Here is a 20,888-nt window from a genome sequence, read left to right on the forward strand (position 1 = left end):
CCACCCCTAGTGCAACATTAAGAATGGGAAACATTTATAACAGTCTACATTAACAAAACATTCAGCTTAAAACACTGATGTCGAGAAAATTTATCGGAAGTGCAGACTTACATATACCATATATAGTAAACTAATTACAAATTACTTGTAGGATTCAACATAGAAAGAATAAGAGTGTCAAGATGCAGGAGGATAAAAGAAGTTTATTCTACTCCAACTTCGGGGTGGTTTGGGAGTGACGTGCTTAAAAAAAAGCATCCATGAAAAAAAGCTTTGAGGGTTTTAGGTGTTTGGTAAACTGAAAAAAAATGGCTTCTTTTGGAAGTTGTGAGAATAAGCTGAAATCAAAGGAAAAAGCTGAAGCTACTATTTGCAGCTTTGGAAAACTGGATTTTTTTCAAAGCACACGGAGCTACAATGCTCCTTTAATGAAAAGACCCACTATCAGACTGCCTTTTTTTTTTTTTTCCAAAATAACTTTTACAAAAAAGTTTACCAAACACTCTACTGATTTATTTCACAGCCGCTTATTCTCACAGCACAACCGCTTATTCTCACAGCAGCTTTTTTTTCAAAACACAGCAATACCAAACCAGCCCTTCATGTGGTATACATAAACGTATCATAGCTCTATTTTCTAGTTCTAAATAGATTATTCAATGGCCAGAAATTCTATAGAAAGTTAGTAGACATACTAAGGCGGTAGTGCCAACAAGCGCATAAATAGGAAGATTTGTAGCAAGTCTCCTGGAATAGCAACCGCTAGAACAACTCAAAGCTACAATAATGAAGGGGTGAATTTGACTAATTTTACTCGGTTATAAGCATATCAAAACTGCAGAGGGAAGGGAGGAGAGAGAAGGCGGGATATTTTTTACTGTAATTATGGCTTACATGCTTGATTTTCTCTTGATGACTTGCACGTTAAAAAATCAAAGGTCCATAAAACCTTCAAAATGATTAAAAAAAAAAAATTATGTCCATATCATATAACGTAGTAAGGAAAGAAGCAATGCAAAACAGTCTCTAAGAACCAAGTTAGCATCCATAGGCACACCCAAACAGTCTCAAGAATTTTGTTCCCAGTATAGTCTATCTTTCATTTTCAAAATAAAACATATTCATGTACCAAGTAAATAATAACATAAAAGTATCATTTTCAATTGACAAAATTTTGTAACCGAACCCATATGTATGTATGTGTGTATATATATATACTGTGTTTTAAAATACTCACCTCGAGGCACACCTAGGCGGCCTCAGAGGCTAGGTGGGTGGCTTGCCGCCTCTGTTTTGTGGGAGTCAGCAAAAAACTCGCCAATCTTTGTCGAAGTGCGCCTCAGAGAGTTCGATTGGGCGTCGATTGGGCGCCTCAGAGCGAAAAACTCGCCAATCTGCGTTGAGCAGCCAAATGGCCCGGGCTTCTGCTCCCACAGTTTTTCCATGGAAATACGATGTGTTTCTGAGTTTCAGAGGTGAAGACACCCGCCGGGGTTTTACAGATCATTTATACAAACAGTTGGAGGCGCGAGGAATCAAGACTTTCAGGGACGAACCAGAATTTGAAAGAGGGACAGATATCAATCCAAAGCTCCTGAGGGCAATTGACCAATCAATGTCTGCAATCATAGTTCTTTCGACAAACTTTGCTTCTTCAAGTTGGTGTTTGCGAGAACTTACTCATATTGTTCGTTGCATGAAAGAGAAAAAGAGAATTTTTCCCATTTTTTATGGCGTGGATCCTTCTGATGTACGCCATCAACGAGGGAGGTTTGGCGAAGCCTTTGCGGAACATGAAGTAAATTATCGAGAACACGTAAATGAGTGGAGAAGGTCGTTAAAGAGGGTGGCTGATCTCGCTGGGTGGGATTCAAGGGATTGTAGGTAAGCATGAGGCAACAACTGACGTTTATAGCTGAAGAACAATTTTTTTCTATTGAGTTTCAACGTTACCAAGCACTTTATTTTAGGATGTGATGATTTTTTATTTACGTTGTTTGTTCTTTTTGTAGGTATGATACAGAGCTTATCCAAAGAATCGTCAATACACTATGGGAGGAAGTGCATCCTACGTTGTCAATGTTAGATTCCTCAGAGAGGTTTGTCGGAATCGATTCTAAACTGGAGGAAATAGATTTGCTTTTAGATACAGATGCAAATGATATTCGCTTTATAGGGATACGGGGGATGGGTGGAGTGGGTAAGACAACCCTAGCTAGATTAGTTTAGGAGAGAATTTCTCATGATTTTGAAGGTAGCAGCTTTCTTGCTAATGTTAGAGAGGTGTGCTCTAAGGATGGTATAGCTCATCTACAAAAGCAGCTTCTTTCTGAAATCTTAGGGGAAAATAACATACAAATTTGGAATGCTTATAGTGGAATCACTAGGATAAGTAGGTGTTTATGTAATAAAAAGGTTCTTCTCATACTCGACGATGTGGATCAATCAGATCAACTGGAAAAGTTGGTCAAACAAAAAGAGTGGTTTGGTTTCGGGAGTAGAATCGTCATTACAACTAGAGATGAACGTTTGTTAGTTGAATATGGTATAGATATGGTATATGAGGTTAAGCCATTAACCCAAGATGAAGCTCTTTTTCTCTTTAGTCGGAAAGCCTTTAAAGATGATGAGTTGGAAGAAGATTTTTTATAACTGTCTAAATGTTTCATCAGTTATGCAAGTGGTCTTCCATTAGCTCTTAAAACGTTAGGGTCTTTTTTGTACAAAAGAGGTCGAGATGAATGGAAGAGTGCACTAGATAAACTGAAGCAAGCTCCTAATAGAACAATTTATGAAACATTGAAAATAAGTTATGATGGACTAGATGAGTCTGAGAAGAGAATCTTCCTTGACATTGCATGTTTCCATAAGTTTTATTATTATGAGGACAATGCATGTTTCTACACTTGGTATAAAAAGAAGCAACTAGTTGAAGTACTAGACAGTTGTGGCTTTGCCGGTGCTCGTATTATGGTAGATGTTCTTATTGAGAAATCTCTCTTAAGTGTTTCAAACAAGTACGTTTCTATGCATGATTTGATACAAGAAATGGCATGGGAAATTGTTCGACAAGAGTCGAATGAGGAGCCAGGTGGTCGTAGTCGGTTGTGGCTTCGTAATGATATCTTGCATGTGCTTGTAGAGAATACGGTAAGAAGTTGCGTGAAAATGAAAATACCAAAGTTTGGATAGGACACTATAATATTATTTAACATGATAAGAGACTTGATTACGAAATTAACAATTCCTTTAATCTTATTTATCAGGGATCAGAGGCAATTGAAGGCATAGTCTTACGCTCGAGTGAATTTGAAGAGGCACACTGGAATCCTGAAGCATTCACTAAGATGTGTAAGCTGAGGTTGCTCCACATCCATAATGTGAGCCTTTCTAAGGGCCCCAAGTATCTTCCAAATGCATTAAGAGTTCTCAAATGGAGCTGGTATCCCTCCGAATGTCTACCACCAATTTTTCAACCGGATGAACTTACAAGACTTAGTCTGCAGCATAGCAAAATTGATCGCCTTTGGGATGGAATAAAGGTAGATGATTGGAAAATTGATTTTTACACTGTCAATTACAATAATTGTAGTTTCTGAACATGAACTGTTGTAACATTTCTATTTTGTACAGCGCTTGGGCAAGTTGAAGTCTATCGATCTTAGTTACTCCCACAACTTGACAAGGACCCCAGATTTCACAGGTATTCAAAATCTCGAGGAGCTGGTTCTTGAAGGTTGTACAAATTTAATTAAGATCCATTGCGTTTCTCAAAAGGCTTAGACTTCTAAATCTCAAAGACTGTAAAAGTGTTAAGAGTCTCCCAAACAAGGTAGAAATGGAATCTCTTTAAGTATTTGATATTTCTGGCTGCTCAAAACTGAAAAAGATTCCAGAATTTGTTGGAGAAATGAAAATTTTCTCGAGGCTTTCTTTAAGCCGAACTGTTGTTCAGGAAATGCCTTCCTCAGTTATACGTAGGAGTTTGGAGGAGATTGATTTAAGTGGAATTGCTTTGAGAGAGACGGAATCCTCCCTGGTTTCAGTGAAAAATTTGGTACTATCAAATTTTCTTGGATGTAATGCACCACCAGCTAGATCATGGTCTTCCTTCTTCACTTCTGGCGAATTTCCAGCAAAGATTTCTCACCCTGCGAGTGTGGTCTTAGCTTCGTTGAAAGATTTATGCTTTCTGAAGGAATTAAATCTGAAGAACTGCAATCTTTGTGAAGGAGCAATTCCCGATGATATTGGTTTCTTGTCCTCTTTACGAGCACTAAATCTTAGCGGAAACCATTTTGTTAGCCTTCCTGCAAGCATCAGCGGGCTTTCTAAGCTGGGGTCTTTTGTATTGGATAATTGCAAAAGGCTTCAACAACTGCCAGTCATTCCATTAAACAGCGTCTTAAGTATATTCACGGAGAATTGTACTTCCTTAAAAATGCTCCCATGTTTACCACATGCTTGCAGATTAAGGTATTTTTGTTTGCGTTCTGTCAATTGCTTCAGTTTGGCTGGAAATCAAGGTTGCAATGCCATAATATATCCAATGCTAAAGAGATTCATTCAGGTATAGTAATTCCTGATTCATTCAGGTATAGTAACTCCCTCGTCTCCTTAGTTGTGTACATTTATTTGCGTTGTTACTTTGTGCAGGAGCTCCCTCATTTTGTGAAACGTTTCAGTATAGTAATTCCTGGAAGTGAGTGGTTCGATAACCAAAGCATGGGGGATTCGGTGATTGAGAAGCTACCTTCGCACTCATGCAATAGCAAGGTGGTGGGGTTTGCTTCATGCGCTCTATTTGTAGCTGCACAAAATATTTCAGCTCCCAATCGTGCACTACAATGTCCAGGACATGATGGGCATACAATTATGTGTCATCACAGTTTAGGTTCAAACAACAACTTTCAATCCATTGGCGGCTTTGGACCTACTCAGCTTAACGAGGTAGCGTCGGATCACCTTTGGTTGGTATTTCTATCTAGGAAAGCCCTTTTGCAATCTGTGACCAATCGTTGGGAGGAGAAATGTTGGGATCAGATTCGTATTCATTTCGGAAGCGAGACAGGCTTGAAGGTGAAGAAGTGCGGAATCCGTCCATTGTATGAACAAGATAGAGAAGAAGAGCTCAACCGAAGGATGAAAAAATATTCCAACAGAAGCATTTCTTTGTGTGAGGGTATTACCAATTGTGATTTTGAGGAATCAAAAACTGTACAACGAGACGTGATTAAGCGAACACGTGAACAATACAGTAATGAAGCAGGACCCAGTGAAGTGGAAGTTCCTCCAAAGACCAAGTTGAAGAGGCATAGTTTGGCGAAAGAATTGTTGGAGTGAGTTGATTTTTATGTGTAATTAGGAGCATTTTGTTCCCCGTTTAAGTCTGTATAATTAGACCAGTTTAGAATCGCCTAAGCACCGGTTTAAATCGTGACTCTCACTTGAACAAAAAAATAGATAATTTTTATTTTGCATTTAGTTTTTTCAATACTTGTAAGATGGTTGTTAAATACTTGGATGAATAGTTATTATATGTTTATTCTTATGTTTTCAATATATTCTAGTACTTTATAATTTGTATGTCATTTTACATTGCAATTTATGTATCACAATATAATTATATATTTTTTAAGTACATGGATTTAAATATCGATATTATCGGCGAAATATCGCCGATAATATCGATTTTTCGGGGAATGGATATTTAAATAGGTATCCGTGTGGTTTTCGTCAAAATATCGCGATATTATCGATAATATCGATAATATCGCGATATTTTGGAAATATCGAGATATTTTGTTGAACGGTGCAATCGGACTCCGATATCGAATGCCGGAGAAGAACGCCGGAGATGGTGTGCCTATTCCCGAGCCGATTTCGTCCCAAAAACCTTGCAAAAACACGATTTTTAACTTCAATTTCACATATAAGCTTCAAATTTCACGCATGCATCAACGATTCAACATATGTGATGTCGGTTTAGGGCTTAGGGTTTCAATGGAATCTCACCTGAAAAATCGATGACTGGGCCAACTCCTTGCTCAGCAGCGCACCACCAGAGACGACTGAGCCGAGCCAAGTCCGACTTCGCCAGAGCCACGATCAACGGCAGCGAAGGATCAAGAGAGTGGGCGAAGGATCGAGAGAGTGGGAGAAGGGGGAGATCTGTGTGTGTGTGGGTCGAATGGAGAAGGGGGAGCAGAGAGGTCAGGCCTCAGAGAAGAAGAGAGAAGGATCGAGGGCCTCAGAGAAGAAGAGAGAAGGATCGAGAAGGGGGAGATCTGTGTGTGTGTGGGTCGAATGGAGAAGGGGGAGAAGAGAGGTCCGGCGCCTCAGACTCAGAGAATAAGATAGAAGGATCGAGAATGAAAGAGAGAGAGAGAGAGAGAGAGAGAGAGCCGTATGCGTGTGAGATATGTGTGCGTGTGTTGTGTGCGTGTGTGATGGCATGTCTGTGTGTGTGTGTGCCTCTGTGGTTGAGTGACCCCATCTGACTCACCTCATGAATTTTTCAATCACTTTTTACAATTGCAGATAATGGACAACGAATAATAGCATGTCTGTGTGTGTGCCTCTGTGGTTGATTGACCCCATCTGACTCACCTCACTAATTTTTCAATCACTTTTTACAATTGCAGACAATGGACAACGAATAATAGAACTTTAATAATGAAACCGTGTGTCACTGTGAGTCTGTGATATGCTTTCACATGCAAAACCATGTTCCACTCTCTGTTATATACTTATATTCCCTCAGAGCATGTGCAAAACCTTATCAGAGGTGGAGTATCAGAGGCATTCCCTCAGAGCATTTTCATTTCTTCTTCTTCCCTTACCATTTTCAAAGTCATTCCAGATCCATTCCAAAGTTTGAACACAAAGGGTTCTATATTTAAGGTAAGTTTACAAACTTATATTTATATTATTGTAATTTATACAACAACAAATAAATTTGTATGGACTTGTATGTTAATTTTTTTAAGTAATTAATACTTGCATGTTAATTTTTGTAAGTAATTAAGTAATGTTAACAATTACATGTTAATTTTTTTTAAGTAATTAAGTAATGTTGTATATGACACACCCCGTCCCGAAGGAGGGCATGCTGGCCGTCACGTGAGAGTGACGTAACCATTTGCACAGTACGGAAGCTTTAAGATACAATTTAAATTGATACACCCGAAGGTGAGTCCTAATTTTGTCCAATCTGTCAGAACACCGTCGAATTCCTCGTAGTCACCACACCTTTGTGATTCCTGAACCTGGAGGGGCGCAAAACCAAAATTGAGTGGGTCAGTAAAACAATTCTTTTCCAAATCCAAACATTTCTCAAAACGTTGTAACCCCTCTCCGTAAAACCTGTATACTTTCCCAGAAATGTAAAATATAAATATACATATATATTCTCAAAACTTCATTTTTACTATCTCAACATTATCTCTTTATCAATCATGCCATGCCATGTCATCTCAACATTTCTCATATTAATTATGCCATGCCACATCATCTCAACAGTAATAAGGTATGAATGCATCAACATAATCATATCAGGTGCAAGAAAGTAATCAACCGTAGGCCCTCTAATAGCCCTATACGGTTGAACCTAGAGCTCAAAATCTATCATTATCACTCTACCGGAGTCACCTCTGTGACCCGTCCGGCCTTCTGCACACAAGTTACGCTCTAGTGCTTCTCATAAATCATCTGTGCACATAATCTAAGGTCACCCACCAGTCGGAATCTCACTAACACTCTCGCGACTGGTCTGTCGTACCCACTCCGCGTGGACTGTACGACTAGCATCTACTTGGATCCAAGGCGAGCGTGCGATGCGGTGAATACTATAAGCACTAAACCATGGTGCAGGATTTGAGCTCAATATATATCATCATCATCATAACAGTAATTAAATACTCATCTGTGCGTCCACCGCACCATTTCATACATATGCATCATAAATCAATTCTTACCTGTGCGTCCACCGCACCAATTCATACATATGCATCATATATTAATTCATGCATGACATTTCAACTCACATTTCTATATACTTTTCATATCAATTCTATGCATGGTATTTCACTTCCCGTTTTTCCACATAACTCATATGCATTTCATTTTAAACATAATTTCATGCATTTTCAATTTCTGGGAAAACGTTAAGTATATATATATATATATACGGAAAACAAAACTGCCCACTCACCTGGAGTTCGCCCTACAACTCCCTAGCACAATACGCCAAGGCGTCATGACGATCGGCGCCTAAAACAATAATCAATTCCAACCTCAGAATTCATATCGATAGAATATATAACTTATATAAAATACGTCACTACGTAGATTGATCCGGAAGATCCACCCCTCAGATTTTAAATCCATAACTTCCAGAGGTCCACATTATACCTCTAGGACAACATCCTAAAATTTCATTACCATCCAACGGTCGGATCATCAATTCACATTTTCACCTAAATGTGAAAACTATAAAACGTTATTTGAACACCTAACCAACAATCCTTAATAACTTTCTCATACGGTGCTCAATTTGGGTATATGAATATACCACGGTGATCTACTCGACGTCACGGACGTCGACATATTTTTAAAATAATTTTATTTTTATTTTTTATTTTTACTGTAGCACCTTCTTCTTCCTTGGGTCGCCGGACTGGTTTTTCCGGCGGCCGTTTTCTGGGCAGTTTTTCAAATTGCCATAACTTTGTCATTTCTCAACGAAATCAAGTGATTCAAAAACGAAAGTTGTAGCCCTTGAAGAGACAAAGAGAATGGTACCTTTCCCAACACCTAGTTCGCCGTAGTTTGGCCGGAAACTGCCTCGAAAGCCTCGGAGGTCGCCGGAAACTGGGTATTTTTCAAATGAGTATAACTTCTTCAATACTCAACGAAATTGAGTGAAACAAAAAGGAAAGTTGTAGTACTTGACGAGACGAAGAGATTGATACCTACCTCGACGCCTAACTCGCCGGGGATTCGCCGGAAAATGCCTCGAAAGCTCCGGCCAAACTTTGAACTTATCGATCTCCGTGTTCTTACGTCCAAAAACTTCCAACGAAGCACTCCGATCTTCCTTGGAACCTCACTAAGCTCACTGTGAGCTTGGATTGTCCTAAAACAAAGTCAATTCGAAGATCATGAACAGTGCACTTTCACGGGGAGTTTAGAATCTAGGTTTTCCGAAGTAAAACTTACCTGAAATTGGTGTCTACGTGATCGTGGAGTCTCCAGGAGTTCGATGGTGGTCTTAACTCCGTCGTTGGTGGAAGTTTAAGGTTGTTTTGTGGTTGGTTTGTTCGAACGGAGAAGAAGAGTGACAGAGAGAGAGAGATTCGTGTGGGAGGAGAGAGAGAGACAGTATGCAGAAAATAAGGAGAGGATTAAGGGGTGTGGGGATCCCACGTGTCCAACTCAATCCAAATTGTTAAATTTTCGCCCCTTAGTCCCGTTTAAGGGCATTTTCGTCTTTTCATGTCCTCGGAATTAAAATTCCGGGACGGGCTGTGACAATCTTCCCTCCTTATAGAATTTCGTCCCCGAAATTCCAGCAACCAACTAAATCAACCATACTCCAACAATAGCTTCGGGTAAATCTTTCTCATCCGATTCTCTTTCTCCCACATACTTTTCTACTGAATGATTTCCTTCACAAAGCTTTTACTACTTACTCTCTCTTAATTCTCAGGACCTTCTTTTTCCAATCCAAAGTCGTCCTTGATTCCTTATCAAGTCGAATCCAATTTAATTCTCAATAGTTACACCAGAATCTCATGTGACGAATCTGCCACCTAGTGACAACGCATCGAATCATAAAATATGTTTTGCACCTTAACCAATTCTGAGGGCATCACAAGCTTGTAAGCAACTTCACCAACTTTTCGATAATCACTTAAGTCCGATTAACTTAGGATTTAACTTACCTTCTTTCTCTACCTTGGTTAATTCTTAAATTTCTTCGTCAAGCATTTAAGTTTCAAGTACGACCTTACCAAACAGGCCTAACTTGAAATTTAACAAGTATAACTTCTTCTCGATCTTCCATTCTTAATTTTTCTTCCGTTGGTTTTCAATCCACAAGATGATACTCTTGGCAAACGTGCCAGACATTAATCTTACTGTAGTCTTCTCACCAAGTGCTTCAGTTAGAACAAACTTTACGATCACCCTGATCGTACAATCATGTTCATTAAGCAATACAATTCACTTTCGCTGCCTCATATCAAAATCCTTCCAAGTAATGGATATTGAAGACTTTTTGGATTCGTAAAAATCTTGCATTCTTACCAAATATAATGCCTTCATAACTTCACAGCAAGAATGGTAATCATGATTTCTAAGTCACCCGTAGGGTAATTCATCTTATGAGATTCCATTTATCGTGAAACGTATGCAATCACCCTAACATTTGCATCAACATGCATCCAATACCATTCAAGAAACATCACTAAAAATTTATGATTACCACTATTCTCTGGGAATACCAAAATACGTGCATGAGTGAGGAAATACTTCAGTTGTTGAATCCTTTGCTCACAATTTCCTTCCCACTCATACATAACCTCTTTTCTCAACAGTCTCGTCAATGACAAAGCAATGACTGAAAAATCTTTCACAACCATCCAAGATAGCCTGGTAAGCTAAGAAATTCTGAATCTCAATTACAGCTCGTGGTTGTTCCAATTTCTCAATTTCTGCTATCTTTTAAGGATTCACTTGAATACCTTAAGAATATATAACAAATCTCAGAATGCCACCTGATTCGTCTAACTTTAGCATTTGCTACTTAGCATACAACCAACGTTCTCTCAATCTTTGGTTCATCGACTTAATACGTTTACATGCTCTGCTCTGGCTCAGAATATGCCAGAATATCTTCAATAAAAATGATATCAATCTATCAAGGCATTATTGGAATACTTCATCCATCAACTCATAAAACAGCATGAGTATCCACATAGCATCACCAAACTTCATAAGGACCATAACAAGTCCAGAAAACCATCTTATGATCAACGTCACTTATAATATTCAATTGGTAGTAACCAGATCTCAATTCAATCTTTGAATCTTCGCAATTACTTCTGAGCTGGTTAAATAAACATCAGTACATCACCATGGATAACGGTTCCCAATCGTTACCCGATTCCATTGTCTATAATCAAGGGATAGTCTTAAAAATCCATTTTCTTTCTCACCAACGAACTGGGGTTCCCCCAAAGCGTTGTACTAGGTTGAATAAAACTTTTATCAACCAATTCTTTCAACTGAATTTCCAATTCCCTTAACTCATCATGAACCAATCTTTAACATAAATTTATACCTGGCAACAAATCAATAGTGAACCTCATATCTCTGCCTGAAGACAATCCAGGTATACTTTCAGGGAAGACATCAAGAAAAGTCTAACCCTTTCGACATTATTCACACTACTCCAAACAACATTATTTAGCACCACATGAGCTAAGTATTTTTGACAGCCTTTCGAAAACAATCTCTTTGCTCTTACAGTATAAATAACGGCCTGACTCAATCCACTTTGCATACTTACAAAAGTAATCTTTGGTCATCCAGATCGATGGAAAGTAACTGGTTTCCCGTAACATTCCATCTAGTCACAACTATAAACAACCAATCTAATGGAAATAATTTAACCGACACAATACATACTCTATTACTACTAAGCATTCTGAATAAGTACAATACTAACATAAAATAATCTACCGGTTTGCTTGCTTAACGAATCCACGAATGAGTTATTAATATTACGGTCTGCAGCCCGCAATACTGATAAATCATCGTTGTCTCGATAAGTAGGCAACCACTCTCAAAAATATAACATTACTATTTTGTTACTCAATGCAAAATACATACACTCGTCTCAACTACATTTATTTACTACTCTCTAGGTAATAACATACATAATAAGAAATATATCAGCCGAAGTCAACTAGAATGACCAATACGGCTGATTCAACTCTTATCTCAATAATACGTCGGCCGGATCCACTCCGCGTGGTCGGTACGGCCGAGCCTATAACTCACCAATTTCTCATGGTCTGTACGGCTGAACATATAACTCATCAAATCTCTCTGTACTCACGGTCAATCCGACCAAACTACTAAATCCATAACTCTGCTGAATCAACACTATGATGTCATAGAAAACTGTTGGGTACAACTGATTCTAGGGACGATTCACAATTCTGTGTCCCCTCTGTTCACATAAACACATTCATTAATTTCACACTTCCCAAAGTGTTAATTTTGTACCTGCTGCACAAAGTACATTTCCTTTACTCGAGACACCTTGTCTCAAATATCTGGGATTACCAGTATATCCATCACTTTTACTCTGACCAGCGACATTAAAACCTCAGCTGGAAGAATTAACTCTAGCTTCACTTATTTCGAAGCTCTGAATCTTTCTATCTCCTTGATATGACGAATCATTAACTTTATCGTCTTCTTTTAATTCCCATTCATTTCTTATTCTTCTTTATTCTCGTTGATCATATTCTCAGAGTCCTCAAGACTCAACAGCATCTCGTATATTCCTGGTAAGAAGTATAATGGATAGTGGTCACCCAAAATACCACTTCCCTTTTTGCCACCCAGCTTAAAACAACATAACACCTCCACCAATAACAACAATATCTGGATGGAACAAGGCAAGTCTGAAAACTTTCTATAATATCCCTCGATCATCACCTTCCTTGTCTCATATTTGTAAACTCTTGTTTACTACCATCGATAAATGCCGGAGGGATAAACTTTTCCTTAAACAAGTCCTTAAATAATTCTCAATCAGCTGTTTTCTCCGGTGACAACAATTAACAATCCTGTTTCCACCAGGATACAAATTCATAACTCAAACCAGGTAGTCATCTCGACCCCTTGTCAGAAGGAAGATTCCTTTGACTTGCATAATCCGAAACATCTTTTCCAAATGGTTAAACCGTTACTTCGCTCCCTCAGGTTCATCATTTCTCTTAAGTGATTCAAATTCAACTCATAACCCATCTTAAAATGTCCCTTTTTATAATAGACTGAATCACCATAATAATAGTTTCCCCTAAACCGTTATATTAGGGAGACTAAATTCCTCTAACTAAGTGGCTTGCTACGAGGCGGTGTAGTTCTGACAGAATTCACTAGAACTTCTCAAAATGTCCAAGATTGCAACCATGCTCTGATACCAACTGACACACCCCGTCCCGAAGGAGGGCATGCTGGCCGTCACGTGAGAGTGACGTAACCATTTGCACAGTACGGAAGCTTTAAGATACAATTTAAATTGATACACCCGAAGGTGAGTCCTAATTTTGTCCAATCTGTCAGAACACCGTCGAATTCCTCGTAGTCACCACACCTTTGTGATTCCTGAACCTGGAGGGGCGCAAAACCAAAATTGAGTGGGTCAGTAAAACAATTCTTTTCCAAATCCAAACATTTCTCAAAACGTTGTAACCCCTCTCCGTAAAACCTGTATACTTTCCCAGAAATGTAAAATATAAATATACATATATATTCTCAAAACTTCATTTTTACTATCTCAACATTATCTCTTTATCAATCATGCCATGCCATGTCATCTCAACATTTCTCATATTAATTATGCCATGCCACATCATCTCAACAGTAATAAGGTATGAATGCATCAACATAATCATATCAGGTGCAAGAAAGTAATCAACCGTAGGCCCTCTAATAGCCCTATACGGTTGAACCTAGAGCTCAAAATCTATCATTATCACTCTACCGGAGTCACCTCTGTGACCCGTCCGGCCTTCTGCACACAAGTTACGCTCTAGTGCTTCTCATAAATCATCTGTGCACATAATCTAAGGTCACCCACCAGTCGGAATCTCACTAACACTCTCGCGACTGGTCTGTCGTACCCACTCCGCGTGGACTGTACGACTAGCATCTACTTGGATCCAAGGCGAGCGTGCGATGCGGTGAATACTATAAGCACTAAACCATGGTGCAGGATTTGAGCTCAATATATATCATCATCATCATAACAGTAATTAAATACTCATCTGTGCGTCCACCGCACCATTTCATACATATGCATCATAAATCAATTCTTACCTGTGCGTCCACCGCACCAATTCATACATATGCATCATATATTAATTCATGCATGACATTTCAACTCACATTTCTATATACTTTTCATATCAATTCTATGCATGGTATTTCACTTCCCGTTTTTCCACATAACTCATATGCATTTCATTTTAAACATAATTTCATGCATTTTCAATTTCTGGGAAAACGTTAAGTATATATATATATACGGAAAACAAAACTGCCCACTCACCTGGAGTTCGCCCTACAACTCCCTAGCACAATACGCCAAGGCGTCATGACGATCGGCGCCTAAAACAATAATCAATTCCAACCTCAGAATTCATATCGATAGAATATATAACTTATATAAAATACGTCACTACGTAGATTGATCCGGAAGATCCACCCCTCAGATTTTAAATCCATAACTTCCAGAGGTCCACATTATACCTCTAGGACAACATCCTAAAATTTCATTACCATCCAACGGTCGGATCATCAATTCACATTTTCACCTAAATGTGAAAACTATAAAACGTTATTTGAACACCTAACCAACAATCCTTAATAACTTTCTCATACGGTGCTCAATTTGGGTATATGAATATACCACGGTGATCTACTCGACGTCACGGACGTCGACATATTTTTAAAATAATTTTATTTTTATTTTTTATTTTTACTGTAGCACCTTCTTCTTCCTTGGGTCGCCGGACTGGTTTTTCCGGCGGCCGTTTTCTGGGCAGTTTTTCAAATTGCCATAACTTTGTCATTTCTCAACGAAATCAAGTGATTCAAAAACGAAAGTTGTAGCCCTTGAAGAGACAAAGAGAATGGTACCTTTCCCAACACCTAGTTCGCCGTAGTTTGGCCGGAAACTGCCTCGAAAGCCTCGGAGGTCGCCGGAAACTGGGTATTTTTCAAATGAGTATAACTTCTTCAATACTCAACGAAATTGAGTGAAACAAAAAGGAAAGTTGTAGTACTTGACGAGACGAAGAGATTGATACCTACCTCGACGCCTAACTCGCCGGGGATTCGCCGGAAAATGCCTCGAAAGCTCCGGCCAAACTTTGAACTTATCGATCTCCGTGTTCTTACGTCCAAAAACTTCCAACGAAGCACTCCGATCTTCCTTGGAACCTCACTAAGCTCACTGTGAGCTTGGATTGTCCTAAAACAAAGTCAATTCGAAGATCATGAACAGTGCACTTTCACGGGGAGTTTAGAATCTAGGTTTTCCGAAGTAAAACTTACCTGAAATTGGTGTCTACGTGATCGTGGAGTCTCCAGGAGTTCGATGGTGGTCTTAACTCCGTCGTTGGTGGAAGTTTAAGGTTGTTTTGTGGTTGGTTTGTTCGAACGGAGAAGAAGAGTGACAGAGAGAGAGAGATTCGTGTGGGAGGAGAGAGAGAGACAGTATGCAGAAAATAAGGAGAGGATTAAGGGGTGTGGGGATCCCACGTGTCCAACTCAATCCAAATTGTTAAATTTTCGCCCCTTAGTCCCGTTTAAGGGCATTTTCGTCTTTTCATGTCCTCGGAATTAAAATTCCGGGACGGGCTGTGACAGTATAATTATTCCCTAGGATTATTTTAATATGTTTAATGTTATTTATTATTTTATTTCCCTTACCATTTTCAAAGCCATTCCAGATCTATTCCAAAGCTTGAACACAAAGGGTTCCATATTTAAGGTAAGTTTACAAACTTATATTTATATTATTGTAATTTATACAACAACAAATAAATTTGTATGGACTCGTATGTTAATTTTTTTAAGTAATTAATACTTGCATGTTAATTTTTGTAAGTAATTAAGTAATGTTAACAATTACATGTTAATTTTTTTAAGTAATTAAGTAATGTTGTATAATTATTCCCTAGGATTATTTTAATATGTTTAATGTTATTTATTATTTTATTAATATTAGGTTTTATTATCAAATTGGATTATTATTCATTAAATTAGATTATTATCAAATTGGATTATTATTAATTAAATTGGATTATTCATTAAATTGGCTTATTATCAAATTGGACTATTCATTAAATTGGATTATTGTTAAATTCGATTATTATTCATTAAATTGGATTATTCATTAAATTGGCTTATTATCAAATTGGACTATTCATTAAATTGGATTATTGTTAAATTCGATTATTATTCATTAAATTAGATTATTCATTAAATTGGCTTATTATCAAATTGGACTATTCATTAAATTGGATTATTGTTAAATTCGATTATTATTCATTAAATTGGATTATTCATTAAATTGGCTTATTATCAAATTGGACTATTCATTAAATTGGATTATTGTTAAATTCGATTATTATTCATTAAATTAGATTATTCATTAAATTGGCTTATTATCAAATTGGACTATTCATTAAATTGGATTATTGTTAAATTGAATTATTATTCATTAAATTGGATTATTCATTAAATTGGCTTATTATCAAATTGGACTATTCATTAAATTGGATTATTATTAAATTGGATTATTATCAAATTGGATTATTATTCATCACTATGTTTTATATTAGGATTATTTTTTTATCAAATTGGATTATTATTCATTAATATTAGGTTTTTTATTATTATCAAATTGGATTATTCATTAAATTGGATTATTATCAAATTGGATTATTCATTAAATTGGATTATTATTCATCACTATGTTTTATATTAGGATTATTTTTTTATCAAATTGGATTATTATTCATTAATATTAGGTTTTTTATTATTATCAAATTGGATTATTCATTAAATTGGATTATTATCAAATTGGATTATTCATTAAATTGGATTATTATCAAATTGGATTATTATTCATCACTATGTTTTATATTAGGATTATTTTTTTATCAAATTGGATTATTATTCATTAATATTAGGTTTTATTAATCCATATTATTTTTTTAATTACTTAAATTTTTACAATCATTTTCTTTACTTACTATTTAATTCTTCTGTACAATAACTTTATTATTTAGGTTCTCTTATATAATCGTCATCACTACTATATTTTTTGGCCAAAAAATATTTGTCTAATTTTCATGAAAAATAAATGTAGGTACGTTTAAGATGTCTAGTGGAGCTACTAAACGTGATCCAGCTTGGGAACATGGAGACCCAATAGACGGAAACAACATGGCACAATTTGCAAATATTGTGGTCGGGTAATGAAGAGTGGTGGAGTGACACGACTTAAGTACCATCTTAGTGGATTAGATCCAGCAAAAAATGTCCAACGATGCGATAATGTCTCCCCAGAAGTGAAGACATTCATCAGCACATTATTAAAAAATAAAAAACAGCATAAGGAAAAGATAACACAAGGAATGGAAAATATTCGAGCTGGGCTACGAAGAGAAGTCATTGGCCAAGCGGTTGACAGTGATGATGATGACGATGAGGACGAATGTGATGATGACATGGGACCTGAAGAACGACGCAGTTTGAAACAAGCATTACGTGCCTCCAAACAGTCAGCATGGGAAAGAGAACACCTTCATAAAATTCCTAATAGGGGACAAGGTTCCGGGACAAGTGGTGGTGCACAAATGAGATGGGAGGCAGTCTTAGAGAATCACAACCAACACCACCAATAGCCCCAAGTTTATATAAGTCATCCAACGCACGTCAAAAGAGTGTTTGGAGTTATTTCAAGGGAGGTAATGTGAAGGAGGGAATGGGGCGTCTAATTAGCAAGTTCTTTATCTATGAAAATGTCCCTCCTGCGAAGGCATCATCACATCATTTCAAAAATATGGTAGTGGGATGTCAACAAGCCGGTGTTGGAGTACAACCTCCCACTCCCTATGAGATAAGAAACAAATATTTGGATTGGGAGTATAACGACATTGGCGAGTATGTTAACAAGTTGAGGTCAAAGTGGGAAACTCATGGTTGCACAATCATGTGTGACGGATGGACTGGCCCGACCAGATTGTCTATCATAAACTTCATGGTATACTCCAAGGGAAAAACAGTTTTTTTGAAGTCTGTTGATGCTTCAGACCATATAAAGAACTACAAGTATATTTACAAATTATTGAGGGATGTAATCATGGAGGTGGGAGAGCATAATGTTGTCCAAGTCGTGACCGACAACGGTTCTGCATTTGTCAAAGCTGGAAAAAAGTTAATGAAGCATCATAATGTGTTTTGGACTTCATGTGCAGCACATTGTATTGATCTCATGTTTGAGGCAATGGGGAAGAGAGAGAATGTTTCTACTGTGGTCAAAAGAGCTAGAACGATCACAAATTATATTTACAATCACAGTTGGTTGTTGGCAAAGATGCGTGAATTTTGCAAGGGAGAAATTATTCGTCCAGCTACCACTCGATTTGCCACCAATTATATTGCATTAGACAGCCTAGTTAAGAAGAAAGCAGGGTTGAAGCAACTATTCACTAGTGATGATTGGGCCAACCACAATTTCAGCCGCTCAAGTACAGGTCGTATGGTGGAAAGTATAGTGCTTGATCATGCTTTTTGGACTCAATCAAAACATGTGTGCCAAGTGTTTGAACCTCTGTACAAAGTTTTACGAATCGTTGACACAGAAGTGTATCCTACTATGGGGGCAGTATATGAGTTGATGCGTGTAGTGAAGGATGAATTGGAAAGAAAACATGGTGCAAGGTGGGTCATAAAGATAATTGATGACTGATGGTATAAAACATTATACCACGATTTGCATGCAGCAGGTATAAATTATGTCATAATTTGCAATTCATTTCTTTAGTTGCATAAGTATTATTTCTCTTATTAGAGTATGTGTTTCTTTGAACAGCATATTATTTGAATCCCTGATACCAATACAGACCTGGTGTTGGAGATGATGGTACCCTTATACGTGCTGTACATAATGTATTCTCTAAATTAGACCCTGCATCACTAGCAGTTGGCCAATTTGGAAATGAGGTACACAATTACTTAAATTATAATAATTACTTTGTTGGATTAAACTAACACGATTTATTGAATTCAGCTAACATGGTTTAAAGATGCAAGAAGAACTTTTGGAGAACCAACATCAGTTGCTGCTCGAACAAATATGTCTCCTAGTGAGTATAAACATATTTCACTATAAGTTTATAATAGAATTTGTTGGAGTTATTAGGCTTATCAACATTGTTTTTCATTGTAGCTGAATGGTGGATCATGTATGGGACCAATGCACCAACTGTGAGAAAGTTAGCAATCAAAGTATTATCACAAACAGCTTCCTCATCTGCTTGTGAAAGAAATTGGAGCACATTTGCATTCATACACACAAAGCAAAGAAATAAGTTGGCTCATAGTAGCTTGGAAAAATTAGTTTATTGCTACTACAACATGAAGCTTCAAATTCGAGATAAGGAAGCAGAAATAGATCATGTTGACCGTGGGGACCCACTAGATGTGTTTGATATTGTTGGTGAAGATGATGATACAGAGGGTAACCAACTTTTTCAATGGATTAGACCTCTTCATCTAGATGATGATGAAGGCAACCCAGCTCCCAGAGTTGCTGAAGAAGCACGTAATGAAGGGATAAATGTAGAAAGAGTATTAGAGGAGGAGGTGGGGTCTAGCAGCGCTGACTCTTTGGACGAACTTTTGCGCCCAAGACCAAGAAACACTAGAATTCCACCTTCTTCCAATCTTACACAACCACAACATCGTGCTGATACTAATGATAGCTCTAGTACAAGATCAGGAGACTCACCTACCACCGGAGGTGGGAATGATGAAGGACATAGTGGAGCTGGAGGTAGTGGAGCTGGAGGTAGTGGTGGTGGATATGGAAACTATTATGGACCACTACCTCCCGGATATATGAGCCCCTTCACTGGTGAGGCAAACTTCACGCATGCAACACAGGATGATGACCATGGCAGTAGACGGGCAGGACCAGGAATTGGTGCCATAGGGAAGGACTATACTCGCAGAGAAAGAGGCAAGGGGATTTTGTCAAGTCAAGAAGATGACTCGTTATCTAGAACTTCAGACTCTGTTGGATTGGGAAGTAGTAACTATGGTTATACTCATAACCAACCATTTCCCTACCCTTCATATCCCATTCCTGTTGGGATGGAATCGAGCGACTCATGGAAACAATCCCAGACTCAATCTTCAAATGATTTTTCTTATGGACAACCTCAACCAATCTCAGATCCATATGGGTGACATATTAACAATTACATGCAAAACTATTTTGGGGATTTATCATTTGATAACTACTCTTCACAATACACTCATTCTACACGTAGAGATGATGAAGATAGTGAAAATTTTGAACCTCATAGAAATTCTATGTGGTACTAAAGTGTAAAATATTGTACTAATTCATTATATATAAATGATTATGGTGTGTTTAGACTTCTTTCATTAATTACTACATATTTTCTACACTCACAATGTTTGTCAGCTCGCTATATAAGCAACTTGATAATGTTAAATCCATCATGCAATGCATTTCTTTCCAATTTTTTGTGATAAACTAATAGATAATTGACTAAATAAACATCCTACAAAGTTTCAATAAAAATTTCCAAGTTTTTCTTACAATTTACGTGGTTTCCATGTAATTTTTATCGATATCGATATTTTACCGATATTTCCATCGATATTTTCGTGTTTTCGGACTACCGATATTTCCGATATTACCAATATTTAAATCTATGGTTCTCATTGATGGATATACTGGACCCCAAATTCTTCTATTTTTTTGGTGATAAATGTGTATTCTGGATCCGGTGTAGCAGTGCTTAACCGTGAACCACATCCGA

General features: G+C 37.5%; 2 long non-coding RNA genes and 1 pseudogene across 2 annotated transcripts; 1 reads left to right on the forward strand and 2 right to left on the reverse strand.

The window, feature by feature from the left end:
• Positions 1–1,260: 1,260 nt before the first annotated feature.
• Positions 1,261–5,560, forward strand: LOC103402154 (disease resistance protein RUN1-like; annotated as a pseudogene).
• A 1,312-nt stretch (positions 5,561–6,872) lies between these two features.
• Positions 6,873–10,056, reverse strand: LOC139196623 (uncharacterized). The gene is made up of 5 exons (XR_011581715.1): positions 9,220–10,056; positions 8,977–9,136; positions 8,803–8,871; positions 8,213–8,271; positions 6,873–7,268 (listed from the first exon to the last, which is right to left on the reverse strand). It is a non-coding gene; the product is annotated as an uncharacterized lncRNA (long non-coding RNA).
• Positions 10,057–13,191: 3,135 nt separating this feature from the next.
• LOC139196624 (uncharacterized) lies at positions 13,192–15,514 on the reverse strand. The gene is made up of 5 exons (XR_011581716.1): positions 15,358–15,514; positions 15,115–15,274; positions 14,941–15,009; positions 14,351–14,409; positions 13,192–13,410 (listed from the first exon to the last, which is right to left on the reverse strand). It is a non-coding gene; the product is annotated as an uncharacterized lncRNA (long non-coding RNA).
• Positions 15,515–20,888: the final 5,374 nt, after the last annotated feature.

Source organism: Malus domestica, chromosome 05, assembly GCF_042453785.1.
Source record: "Malus domestica chromosome 05, GDT2T_hap1".
Classification (NCBI taxonomy): domain Eukaryota; kingdom Viridiplantae; phylum Streptophyta; class Magnoliopsida; order Rosales; family Rosaceae; genus Malus; species Malus domestica.